Source organism: Manacus candei, unplaced genomic scaffold (assembly GCF_025592945.1).
Source record: "Manacus candei isolate 608988 ecotype Guabito, Panama unplaced genomic scaffold, ASM2559294v1 h1tg000049l, whole genome shotgun sequence".
Classification (NCBI taxonomy): domain Eukaryota; kingdom Metazoa; phylum Chordata; class Aves; order Passeriformes; family Pipridae; genus Manacus; species Manacus candei.
In genome coordinates this window covers 5,440,190-5,452,359 of record NW_026138097.1, presented here as the reverse complement: position 1 = coordinate 5,452,359, position 12,170 = coordinate 5,440,190, and the positions used below count along the sequence as shown (strand labels likewise).

General features: G+C 39.2%; 1 protein-coding gene across 3 annotated transcripts in view; it reads left to right on the top strand.

Annotated features, from left to right (window-relative positions):
- The window catches only part of ADCY1 (adenylate cyclase 1), a 664,242-nt gene that overhangs the window by 50,479 nt on the left and 601,593 nt on the right, over window positions 1-12,170 (top strand). The window lies entirely within an intron of this gene.

The window sequence follows — 12,170 nt, the reverse complement described above, 5'->3', positions numbered from 1 at the left end:
AGTTTCTAAACTTTATTTATCTTTCTCTGTTTCTCCTGACATGACTGTAGTTATGTGAACTGAAGCTTAGGACATTGCTGGCAAGTGTATGCTAGGGCGTGTGCGCATTTGCATTGTAAAGGAAGCATGCTGCCTTCCCCCGCCTGCTTCAGCTCTTCCTCGAAAGTGCATGCATACTCTTCTCTCTTTATCTGCAGTGCTCAGAGAGGTGCAGGCTGACCCCACAGCTATTGTCAGCTCCAGTGCCAGAGAAGCTATATTTTAGGGCTGAGTCAAATCTAACCTACTATTGTAATCTAAGGTCGTGGTTATTTATCTACATAGATGTTTTTGGGTGGGTGCTAGATGTGCTGTAAATACTTTTCTTCTGGCTCTGTGTGTGCATGACACCTATAAAAAAAGCCAACATTTTAGGCACAAGGAGCTGCATTGATAACTGAATAAGTGTAATTGATAACAAGTATATATTATATACATTATATTCTTGTATAACTAATAACAAAATCAACTGTGATAGCAATCTTTTCTCAAAAATGACCTTAGTAATTTGAAGGTTTGTTTCACACAATGTTATCAATCAGGCTTTCAAACAGATTTCTAAACAATGAGAAGAAATGTTATATTGTGGAGCTTGCTGTTGTTCCTCACAGGTCTGAAGCTTAAACCTGCCATGATCTGTTGGTCTGTAAGATTTCATCTAGATTTTTCTTTCGGTAGAGGTGATAATAAAGGGTCATGCTGGAATATTTAGATTGACCTCCATGGAAAAATGGTTACTTATGCCAATAAAGGACTTAAGTGATATTAAAACCTTGTAATACAAGATGTCAGGGTCCTCAAAACTTCTGTACCTCATACAGTTTTACTTACCTTCACTTGCAATTTCTCTAGCAAGTCTGTTCCTTTGTGTGGAATAACACAGGTCCTTAAGTACTTTCTGTTATGAATTAAGTGCATGAGTTTTTATGACCTGAACATACTCTGTAATAAGTAGACGTCTCTTGGAATAACTGCATATCTTTTCTGGCTGTGTAAAAACGGTATCAGGATCAAAACCTTTAGGTTTAATTCTGTCTTTTGTAATTCAAAGCTGCAGATTCTTAAAGGCATAAATGTGCCATAAGTGAATTTCCATGGGATTTAGACAAGCCTACCATTTGTGCCGTTGAAAACCTCCTTCTGAGATCCAACTTGAAAACAAAATTGATTTTTGTGTTTCTCTTGTTAGCATGTTAGCAGTCTGTCTTATTTTATATATTATCCATGCATATAGAAACACAAGAAAGTGAAAATATTACACATAAATACCATTATTGTTGATAGTATACCTAAATAATCCTGCAAAGATTCTTCCAATGCAGTTTACAGGTCAGGGAAGAGAATACATTTTTCTCCTACACTTGTGAACTTAACTTTATGCAGCACAGTGTAAAACTTAATACAGTAGTGATATATGCTAATTAGCTGTCAAAAGTGCCACCAACATACTTTCTGTCTGCTCTCACACTACATTAGCATACCTCTAATCCAAAATGCTAAAACCTTTCACTGGTATTTCTGTGCAAGTCTCTAACTGGAAAGGAAAGAACATTCTCCTGGCCTTTGAACATACACAGCTGTCTGAAGTTTAAGTGTTGACTGTGTGAGACAGATACCACAGGTGAAATTGTATGTGAGTTTTCTTCCTCTGTGTCCTATTTACAGTGAATTCTCCTCATGGGATGCATTTGTAGTAATAGTCCCATGTGACAATTTTGATAAATGTATTTTCACGAGCAGGAGTGAATATGTTGTAGTATTTTTTGGACTCATGCAGGAATTTTCAAGTAGGTTTTGAAAGTGTTGCTGGGGAGAAAGTAAGTCTCTATTTTAAAATTCAGTGTAATGCTCACCCTGTTATCTGTTCTCTGTGGTCACAACGAATAATTGGCCATGGTGGTTGCATCATCCATTAGTTACATTGCCAAATGTTAGACTGCAATTTCACCTGAAGTGAAGGCAAAGAACCAAATAAGTTTTAGACAATGAGCAAATAATTATAATCATTCACTTGAGACAAGCTTCTTCTTTTGTTATCTATAACTCTCAGTTGCAAGACCATCCTCTGCAAAGCAAACAGTTAGGAATAAATATTGTGAGGTACGTTCTGTTCCTTGGAATTATGCTTGTTTTGTTCCTACTCAGTCAGAGTGCCCGAGCCGTTCCCCTCACTCCCACTACACTCTCTCTGTTTTCACTTTCTTACTTCCAGACCATCCTTTGCCCATACAGCAAGCAAGGCATTGTCACCTATCTCCCTGGAGGACTCCCAGTGTTAGACATCCCAACCAATCCTCCAGGCAGTACTTCACCCCTTCTCAAGTAAGAAAGAGAGAAGCAAGTAGGAATGGGGAATGGGGGATGTGTTCAGCATAGAGAGAGAAGGTGTCTGCTGCTGATTGAGGCTGCTAGCCATCTAACTCGGAGGGGAAACCAATAAGGAAGTTGTGGCTCACCATATATTAATTCCAATCATAGTGGCTCTTGAAGTGGAGCTGTACTCCAAGGAAGTGATACCATTGTACTTCTGAGGCCATCTTAACTTGAAAAGCAATAGGATCACTGTCTTTAAAGACCTGCAGACTCCCATTTTCCCAGTGTCTTTTTCAGCGTGTGTATAGTTTTGTTCTCCTCACAGTGTTGTGGTGGTGAATTTCACTCCAATTATGTACTAATTAATACTCTAATTATGCACTGTGTGAAACAGAACTTCCTTTTATTTGTTCTAGACTTATCTGATGACTTGATTTGTTTTGTGATATGTTACTAGTAATCATCCTACAGTAACCTCTTTCATGCCACTCACAACAGAGACTTCTCTTATAACCCTTCTCATCTCTCTTTCCAAGCTGAAGAACTGTAGCCTATTTGGTCTCTTGATTTTTGGAAGCTATTTCCTACCCCAATCTTGCCAATCTTGTAACGAATCTTACTCACATTGCCCCCACTCTTGCACTGACAATATTTCTATGCACATTCATGCATTGAATTTGGGGATAAAGCATATAATTTCTTGGTGAAGTACACTTGCTGCAGCATAGACTGATGTAAAAAATGCCTGTCGCTTTCATATGAGGAAGGCTGGAAAAATGTTTGACTTCATGCAAACCTTCAAAGCCCACAAAACCAACTTAGATATCTTTACTGGTTAATTAATTGTGTAAGTACATGAAAATATGTTTGCAAAATAAAGACCACCTTTCAAGTCACTTGTTTAGCTCTTTCTTTCTCTCCTAAATGTTACTTTTTTTCTTGCTCACAATTAGAAATGATGGTGGAAAATCCACTGGAGAATAGTAAAGTCTCCAGAATGGGGGATTGGCTATCTTAAAAACTAATTGTGAAATCACATCTAGTTTTTCAAACCATTGGGACTGGAGAAATGTATTTATTGGTGGCATCAGTCTTTCATGAAGTAGTTGTGTCATCCACTATGATGCATGAAATTTAAGTTTATTACAGGATTTATTGTAAGAAACTGAAAGAAGCACTAAAAATGAGGGGAGTTAGGAGCACTGGGCTGACACAGCCACTCTGTGTCTAGCTTCAGAGACAGAAGCCTGCCACTCCCAACTGATCTAGCCAGCTTTGCTGAGAGGGTGGATTGTTCAACACCATTCTGCTGCAGTAATGGTGGTTCTGGGAGACAGACTAGCACCTTGGTGTTGGTCTGCAGAGCTTCCAGATCATGTGCAGCTAGCTAAATTTTTCTTATGCAATGCTGAATTGTGTGTGCAAATGTCTGCATGCATATGTGTATGCATTCCAAGTATTTTCTGCAATTTAGGGCAATGTCCTTAAGGTTGCATGTAGTAACTGGGTCACCACTGAGTCAGAGATTTGGTTAATAACTATTCACAGAAATGGGAAAAGGTGTCAACAAAAGATACCATGATTCTCAGTGCAGAATACTTTGAACTGCTGCTTAGTATGTCTTGAGTTCAAATTCCCTGCTAGGTTCAGATCCCCCTTCAAAACAATTTAATCTAGACATTACACATTTTGTATATGTGTACTTCCTCCTGTACCTCTGAGTAAAAGGACACCTGCAGAAAACCTCCAGTGGTTTTGTCTGTTATGTTTAATTTCAAGTACTCATGAAGAAAGAGAAAAAATTATGTTATGTTTATGTTATGTTTGAATAAAGCAAACCATGGTGGACTTTTGTTTTGGTAATGGATAACAGTTTGCTGGGGTTTTTATCCTTTCAATTCAGCAACCAACTGAGGAATTTGTTATTTGCACAGCCTTATGCAGAAGTAATTTCTAGAGTGCCTGACAATTATCAATACATAATCAGGTTCTCGTCATGTTTCCCATACTTTTTTTCCTCAGGATCTTGTGTCTTTTTTTTCATTACAGTGCAGAAGAAAATATGAAATTTATCATTAAAACACAGGCCTTGTGTCCATAACCATTCATACTGGCTCAGTGCATCAGCAAATCACCCTGCAGCAAAAATTTCATCAAAAATTTCTGAATAATGTGTGAATGCAAAAGCATGTTCTTGTCAAATTCTCTAGTGTGCAATAGGAAAGTGATCCTGATTTTGCACAAATTACAGGGTGAAAAATGATACCTGATCCTCTACAAAAGTTAGCCAGTATAATTTTTGAAAACATAGGTACACTAACTAATTTTAGCTGACAGGTACCACATTAGCGCTGTGTTCTATGTTACAAGGAAGGTTAAAAATGGCTTTATTGTGTCATCAAACCACAATCTTACACAGGAAAGTCCATCTTCAAAAATCTATTTGTTCTTTACTAGGATCAGGGAAAAGAGAAAATAAGGAGTGTTGCAATTTCACACTGTCTGTTTGAGCTACTGGACTTTAGGCCAACTTATGCAGGCTGGCCAGCAGTGCCTCCTAGCCAAATAGCAGCAGCAGTAGAGATGGAAACTTGTCCTTTTGTCTGCTTTGTTTGCCACATTTGGCTGCTTAGTTCCTTACATGGAACAGAGATGAATTGTTGACTACCTTCATCCTGCTATGTGGCACCCCTCATCCATCTTCCACCTTGCTCAGGTAAAAGGAGTCATGAAAGTGCATTTCTCCCTCCCACACAACAGTAATTGCCCAGAAGATTTCTACTGACCTGCACCTGTTAGTCTTCAGTCTTGCAATAGTCATGTATGTGTCTTGCAATAGTCATGCATGTGTCTAGCCTTCATAGAGCAAATAAGTCTGAGGGCTACTCAAGTGAAATGAAAACCTCCAGGTGGAAGACTTCAGCTTCAGCATGAAGCCATTAGGAATTGCTTGTAACTCCTTGAAAAGCAGGGTGTAGCAAACAAATAAATGTGTTCTAATTTTACAGCTCTATTGCACTTCTTTTGATGCAGGATAAACATATCATCTGAATGTGGCTGGGGCAAAAAGCTGCATTGTTTGGCATACCATCAGGATTTCTCTTACTTAACTTTGGCCAAGTAAAAGTGAGGCTTGTAATCTAACCTTTTAACCTACAGGCAATAATCTTCAGTAGTAATAGACACATCCAAGGGCAGTTCAGTCCTTCTATCCTGAACTCCTAGCTAAACACAGGATGAGGCTTTTCCCTGGGAGTGGCTACAGGAGAACACCTAAGCTTAGGGTCACACAACTGTATGATAAGAGAGAGTAGTACCTTGCTACTAGACTTGAAATGTCAAAGTGTAGAAACGTACAATAAAGTGAGTAGCATACAATAAAAAACATACAGTTGTAAATCATACAAAGTTCATATTTTTAACTGCATTGTCATATTACTCTAGCCACATGCCTTTATTTTGCAAAGTGTACCGTAAGTCTATAAAAGCCTTTAAAAATCCACATTTATAACAACACACCAGATCACTACAGTAACAACTTGGTTTAACTTTATTTAATCCCCTGAAAGCTTCCTCATGTTAGTAAATGTTGTGGTTTAACCCTGGATAGCAACTAAGCACTCACTCCCCCCATTGGTGGGATGGGGGAGCGAATAGGAAAAATGAAGGTAAGAAAACTTATGGCTTGAGACAAAGACACTTTAATAGGTAAAGCAAAAGCTGTGCACGCCAGCAAAACAAAACAAGGAATTAATTCACTGCTTCCCATCGGCAGGCAGGTGCTGAGCTATCCCCAGGAAACCACGGCTCCATTACACATGACGGTCACTTGGGAAGACAAATGCCATCACTCTGAATGTTCCCTCCCTCTTCCTCCTTTTGCCCCCAGCTTATATGTTGAGCATGACACTATATGTTATGGAAAATCCCTGTGGTTAGTTGGGGTCTGCTGTCTCAGGTGTGTCCTCTCCCAGTTTCTTGCCTCCTTACTGGCAGGGTGGTGTGAGAGGCAGAAAAGCCTTTGGCTCCATGTAAGCACTGCTCAGCAGTAACTAAAACATCTTTGTGTTATCAATGCTGTTTCCAGCACAAATCCAAAACACAGCCCCATACGAGCTACTCTGAAGACAATTAACTCTATGCCAGTAAAAAACAGCACATTAAATATGTCAGTTACTTTGGTTATAAGCCATTTCATTTAATGAAATGTCTTTTATGAGATGTCTTGGACTGCTGTTTGTTGCAGTTTGCTTTTTTCTCATAGATGTATGCATATCATATAGTCATGTCACCCGTGTTAAGCTCTTATATGTAATGTATGCTGGCTTACATTGAGTAGAGCAGAAAAACTTCTGGGCAGGAGTGTTTATCTGCTGGAGAGTAGGAAGGCTCTGCAGAGGGATCTGGACAGGCTGAATTGATGTACTAAGGCCAGTGGTATGAGATTCAACAAGGCCAAGTGCCAGGACCTGCCTTTGGGTCACAACAACCCCATGCAGCGCTAGGCTTGGGGCAGAATGGCTGGAAAGCAGCCAAGTCAAAAAGGACCTGGGGGTGCTGGTCAACAGATGTTGAACATGAGCCAGTAGTGTGTCCAGGTGGCCAAGAAGGCCAAGGGCATCCTGGCTTGTATTGGAAATAGTGTGGCCAGCAGGAGCAGGGCAGTGATCAACTGTACTCAGCTCTGGTGAGGCCACACCTCAAGTACTGTGTCCAGTTCTGGGCCTGTCACTTCAAGACAGATGTTGAGATGCTGGAGCAGGTCCAGAGAAGAACAATGGAGCTGGTGAAGGGTTTAGAGAGTAAGATATATGAGGACCAGCTGAGGGAGCTGGAGTTGTTTAGCCTGGGGAAAAGGAGGCTCAGGGAAGACCTTATCACTCTCTACAACTACCTGAAAGGAGATTGTATCCAGATGGGAGTTGGTCTCTTCTCCCAGGCAACAGGACAAGAGGACACAGTCTTAAGCTGCACCAAGGGAGGTTCAGGCTGGACATCAGGATAATTTCTCTATGGAAAGAGTTATCAAGCATTGGAATGGGCTGCCCAAGGAGGTGGTGGAGTCAGCATCCCTGGAGGTGTTCAAGAAACAACTGGATGTGGCAACTGGTGCCATGGTCTGGTTGACAAGGCAGTGTTGACAAAGGTTGGACTCGATGATCTCAGAGGTCTTTTCCAACCTAAAGGATTCGGTGATTCTGTGACAAATAGATAATTTTAAAAATAGTGGTCGTATAATTCTAAAACCTATTAATACTTCCGCTGTTAAGAGTTTTGGAATAAATAATAGAAAATTTAAAATATGTTCTCTTTCAAACAACTGTCAATTAAATATGCTAGTGTTTGACCCTGGGAAATTTTCAGCTTATTTTTCCTACTTACATTGTGTATTTTCCATTGGAGAGAATGGAGGGGGAGGGATGAACGGGAGCGCACAAACCTTTAATTATTAGATTATTAAAAATGCACAACCATGCAGTTTTCAGCAGATAACATCATGGATAACAGTTGATAGGGCGAATTATCATAGGTAAGCACACTGGCTATAGTGCACTAAATCCTTAAGTTATACAGTAAGACAAATAATTCGAAAGTAGTTTCTTATGGCTAATTTCTAAATTTAAAACAATATCCATGAGAGCAGTGTTGCGTGTACACTAATGCAATGTTTTTATGCATTTTAGTACCATGACACAGTATGAAGTAAAGCAACCTCAGGAGTGAATTGTGATGTTCTTCGCTCAGCAGCAGAAATTCATAGAGAGCTTTAAAATGACATTAGAAAAGTTCTCTTGTATGTATTTTTATTGTTGTTCACAGAATTGTTTTCACTTCTAGGAGAGTGTCAACTACAAAAAAAGCTAGCTAATGCTTTACCACAAAGTTGACACAACTTTTTGTGTGCCAGTTTTCAAGTGCAGGGTGGTTCCATCACAGACCAACTCTTTGCCACATAGGTGGCTCACATCACAGCAGCTGGCCTTGCCACATGTACAGTTTGACAAATGATATGTTATTGCTCAAGCACAGATTATCTCCATGCACAGGATACTGAGCTGGGCACTTTACTTTCATTCCAGTGTGTGAAAGTGTATGCTGTTTGCACACTCGTACTCTTGTGGATTTTCTGCCTGTTTCTTTTGGTCAGCCTTCTGTGAAGGAAAAGAGCTAGACTGCATACCATTAACTGGCAAGACAAATACATTCTAAGGTAGTTTTTTGTTGGGTTTGCCATTCTAAAGTGAACTTCCGTCTGTCACGTAATTTAAATTCTTTCCAAGGTTTTTGTTCCCCTTTACCTCTTCAATATAAACTTATTTCATTTGAAGTTTAGCTTTCCTTCAGGCATATTTGATTAGGAATTTCCCAGTTTGACAAGGAAATAACGTACTAAATCTGAGTCTCACTTGCTGTTTTAAGTGGGTGAATACACTCATTGCTTCCTTAGCATATTAGTGTTTTTTCCAGTTTGGAAGGCAATGAGATTTTCTGCTAATGGGTTAGGCTCACTTTCCTGCACTGTGATGATAAAAGGAGGACAAGTAGTAAAAGCTTTTAGGTTTTTCTAATCTAAATTAGAAAAATTCTAGATTTTCCAAAGCAAAGCATTATTTATACCTTAGTCTTTGGAGATTCTGGCATCTATTCCATTTTACTGTTTTGTGTTCTGATTTGCTTTCATATTGCTGTATTAAAGGCATATGTGGTCTTTGAAAAAGGAAATGCTACCTACTTACCATTTAATATGTCTTAATTACATTAATTATTTCTTTTGACTTCAAGTTCCTGTTCTTTTTTTAAAATTCTAGTCTGCTTACACCCACTAGTGAGCTCAGTTTCTATCACTAGCAATCGAAAGTGTTATCTTTTGTTCCACCACTGGCAAAGATCTGTAATAAGAAAGAGCATGTACTGATATTCAGTGGCTACTGCAACTCTAAATATATGCTGCATCAGTGGTATGATGCATGGTATATAAGCAGTAGTGGTGTGAAGCACTAGGGCTAGCCCAGCACTGTGTCCTTAATGTTCCATTGATTCTTCCCCTGTTCTGGAGCCTTGACTGCAAATTGTGTCTGCTCTAGGAGCAAGGAAAGAAGACTGGAAATTTCAGTGGCCTTTCTCTCCCTGCTCCCCTATGCTGGCTCCATTTCTCAGCAAGCTGCCAGAGGAGATCATGGGGATTTGCCACGTATCTATGTAGAGTTGGTGGAGATATCTAGGTTTTGGAGGAGCATGGTGAAGGAGAATGTTCATGGGTCAGAAGAAAATCAGGGAGTGCCATAGTCCCAGTACCAGCTTGAACTGAAACACGTAGCATATTCTTCAAGGAAAAAAAAGCACTAGTTGGGGACTGGAGGATTAGCAAGAGCAGAAAACGTGTCTATCTTGCTGAAGGTTGAGCTCTGTGGCTTTCACTTCATGAGGAATATATACTTGTCTAATTGAGGTATTCAGTGTTACATCAGTGGAACAAACCAGATATGGCTGTGGACCGGAAAGAGGTGCACTTGTAACTGTAGAGGAAACATAGTATACCGGGGCAAGCCAGTGAAGATAATGTCTACTCTTCCAGGGGATACCATTGGTAAAGCTGATGCTGCTTCTGATTCAATCTTCCTAGCATCTTCAGAAGAAGAGATGCAATAGCAGGATTGATGTTCCAGTCCTGTTCATGATAGAACAGGACTCTGTGTAGCACTTCAGCCTCTAGCAAACCTGAGCTCACAGATGTAGCATCTACAGACCTCCCTAGGCCTCCTGTGTTCCCTCTGATCATGACACTGGAAGATGATTAGTGCTCTTTCTGATAATTTTTAAGACCCTTCTTTATTTGAGTCAGAAAAGCCTTTTAATGAATAAATTAAAATTTTTGAATTTATGCTTTAAGTGTGCCTTTTTGTTTTTAACATATATACTCAAAATATCTATGCATATAGTCAGTGCTACCATGAGAGGATTTTTTCACTCAAAGACGACACCTAGCCTTCCTGACTCTGCAAGGCAAGCAGCAAAATATTTTCTTTCTACAAAGAAATATTTAGAACAGTATGTTCAGTGACTGTTCTGTGCCAAAATTTCATCTTCACTGATACACCCTAAAGAACCTGTTTATTAAAATCCTACTGAAGTGTGATAGGTAGAAACAAAGACATTAATCTAACACTGCTGGACTTGACAAATACCTGTCCCTGGCAATGTACTGCAGAAATACTGTTCCTTCTTCCCTGCCAAGCGTAAGGAAGGTTTCAAGTTATCTTCTCTAGAGAGTGGTCTGATTATATCTGTATGGCTACTTGCCCACACTATAGTGAGGGTAATAAAGATGTCTTAACTGTAAAGGCACTGATTGGTTGTGAGAATTAAGCTTATCACTCAAGTTCACTTTCAGTAGGAAGATTTCCATTAACTGAGATGAGTATAATCTTTTTTCTGTCAAGTTTCTGTGATGGTTATGTGGATACATTGGATATTTCCAGTGAGGTTTCAGAGGAAGTAGATACTAAAGATATAAGGTGAAAGTCAAAAGATTAATGGTAGTTTGGATGCTACAGTATATATCTGGTGTCAACTTTGTTAGCTTGCCTCTCTGGTGATTAATCTTCGCTAGGTGTATTTCTAGAGCATTCTGATTTAATATATATGAGGATAGCTAGGAAGACAGGCTATGCTTTTTATATTTCTAGCTTCCTTGTTTATTCTCATAGCCTTTCTCAGCTCTTGTTCCTGTTTGAACAAGATTTGTGGAGCTGATCTCAAGTTACCCTACTATCAATCTTCCAGTTCTTTTTAGGGTAGTGTCACATAAATACTTCATAGACATTCTGCAATCTGAGGGTATCTGGTGCTTTTTTACATGCAGAGGTTTCCAACTCATTTAGCTCATGTGCTTTTGTGGATGGTACATAAAAGGTACAATGTACTACTGAGTTTTTCTCATTGTTATCATTCTCCTTCTTGAATGATGTCTCGTGAACTTTGTGCATTCAAGCAAGGTCTCTTTATGCCCACTCTCCATCTCAGTGCTTCTGCTTTTCAAGCTGTTCATTGCCCTCTGTTTTAGCCAAGACTTCATGCTCCTCTAATTCTTTCACAAGGCCTTACCACCTCCACTGTAGCTAATAATGTTCTATGTGGAAACTATCAATGCCTCGTTAAACACTATTCTGTTGATGCATCCTGCCTTTCTTTTATTTAAACAAAAATAATCACTTAACCATGGAAATATGTTAAATTGGTCTGGTATAGGTTTATTCATTCTGAAACCTTCTTGCAGTTCATACATAGTATATTGACCACTTCCCATAGCTGTGTGTTGTTAACCGTCCTCTTACTAATCAAAATCTGTGCATTAGATGGCATCTATATGGACGGTCTTTTATGATTACTATTATGGTAATGACTTGATGATTAATAAGATTTTTCAAGAAATCTCAGGAACGTTCTGAAACATTGCCACCTTGTGGCTTCAGAAAGATCACCATCTTTAACAGTGCTTTTTCGTGTACTCATTTGGAAGAGAGGGCAGAGCATAGTTGAATTTACAATAATTCACTAATTCTGTCTTTGTTTCCCAGCTTACAGAAAGTCTAAATGAATCCTAGTATTTTTACATAAAATTGTTCTTCCATGCATTGCACTAGGCTTCCTTTCTCTCTCATTTTTCTGTTTTTCCTTACAGGGAATTAAAATGGATGTGCAGTGTAACATAGGGATGACAAAAACTGTAAACCTACTAAGAAGAAGCTTTTAAAATTACTCAAAATTGAGTTTATTATGGTATAATTAGGTACCAGGTGGTAATATTTAGGATGTAC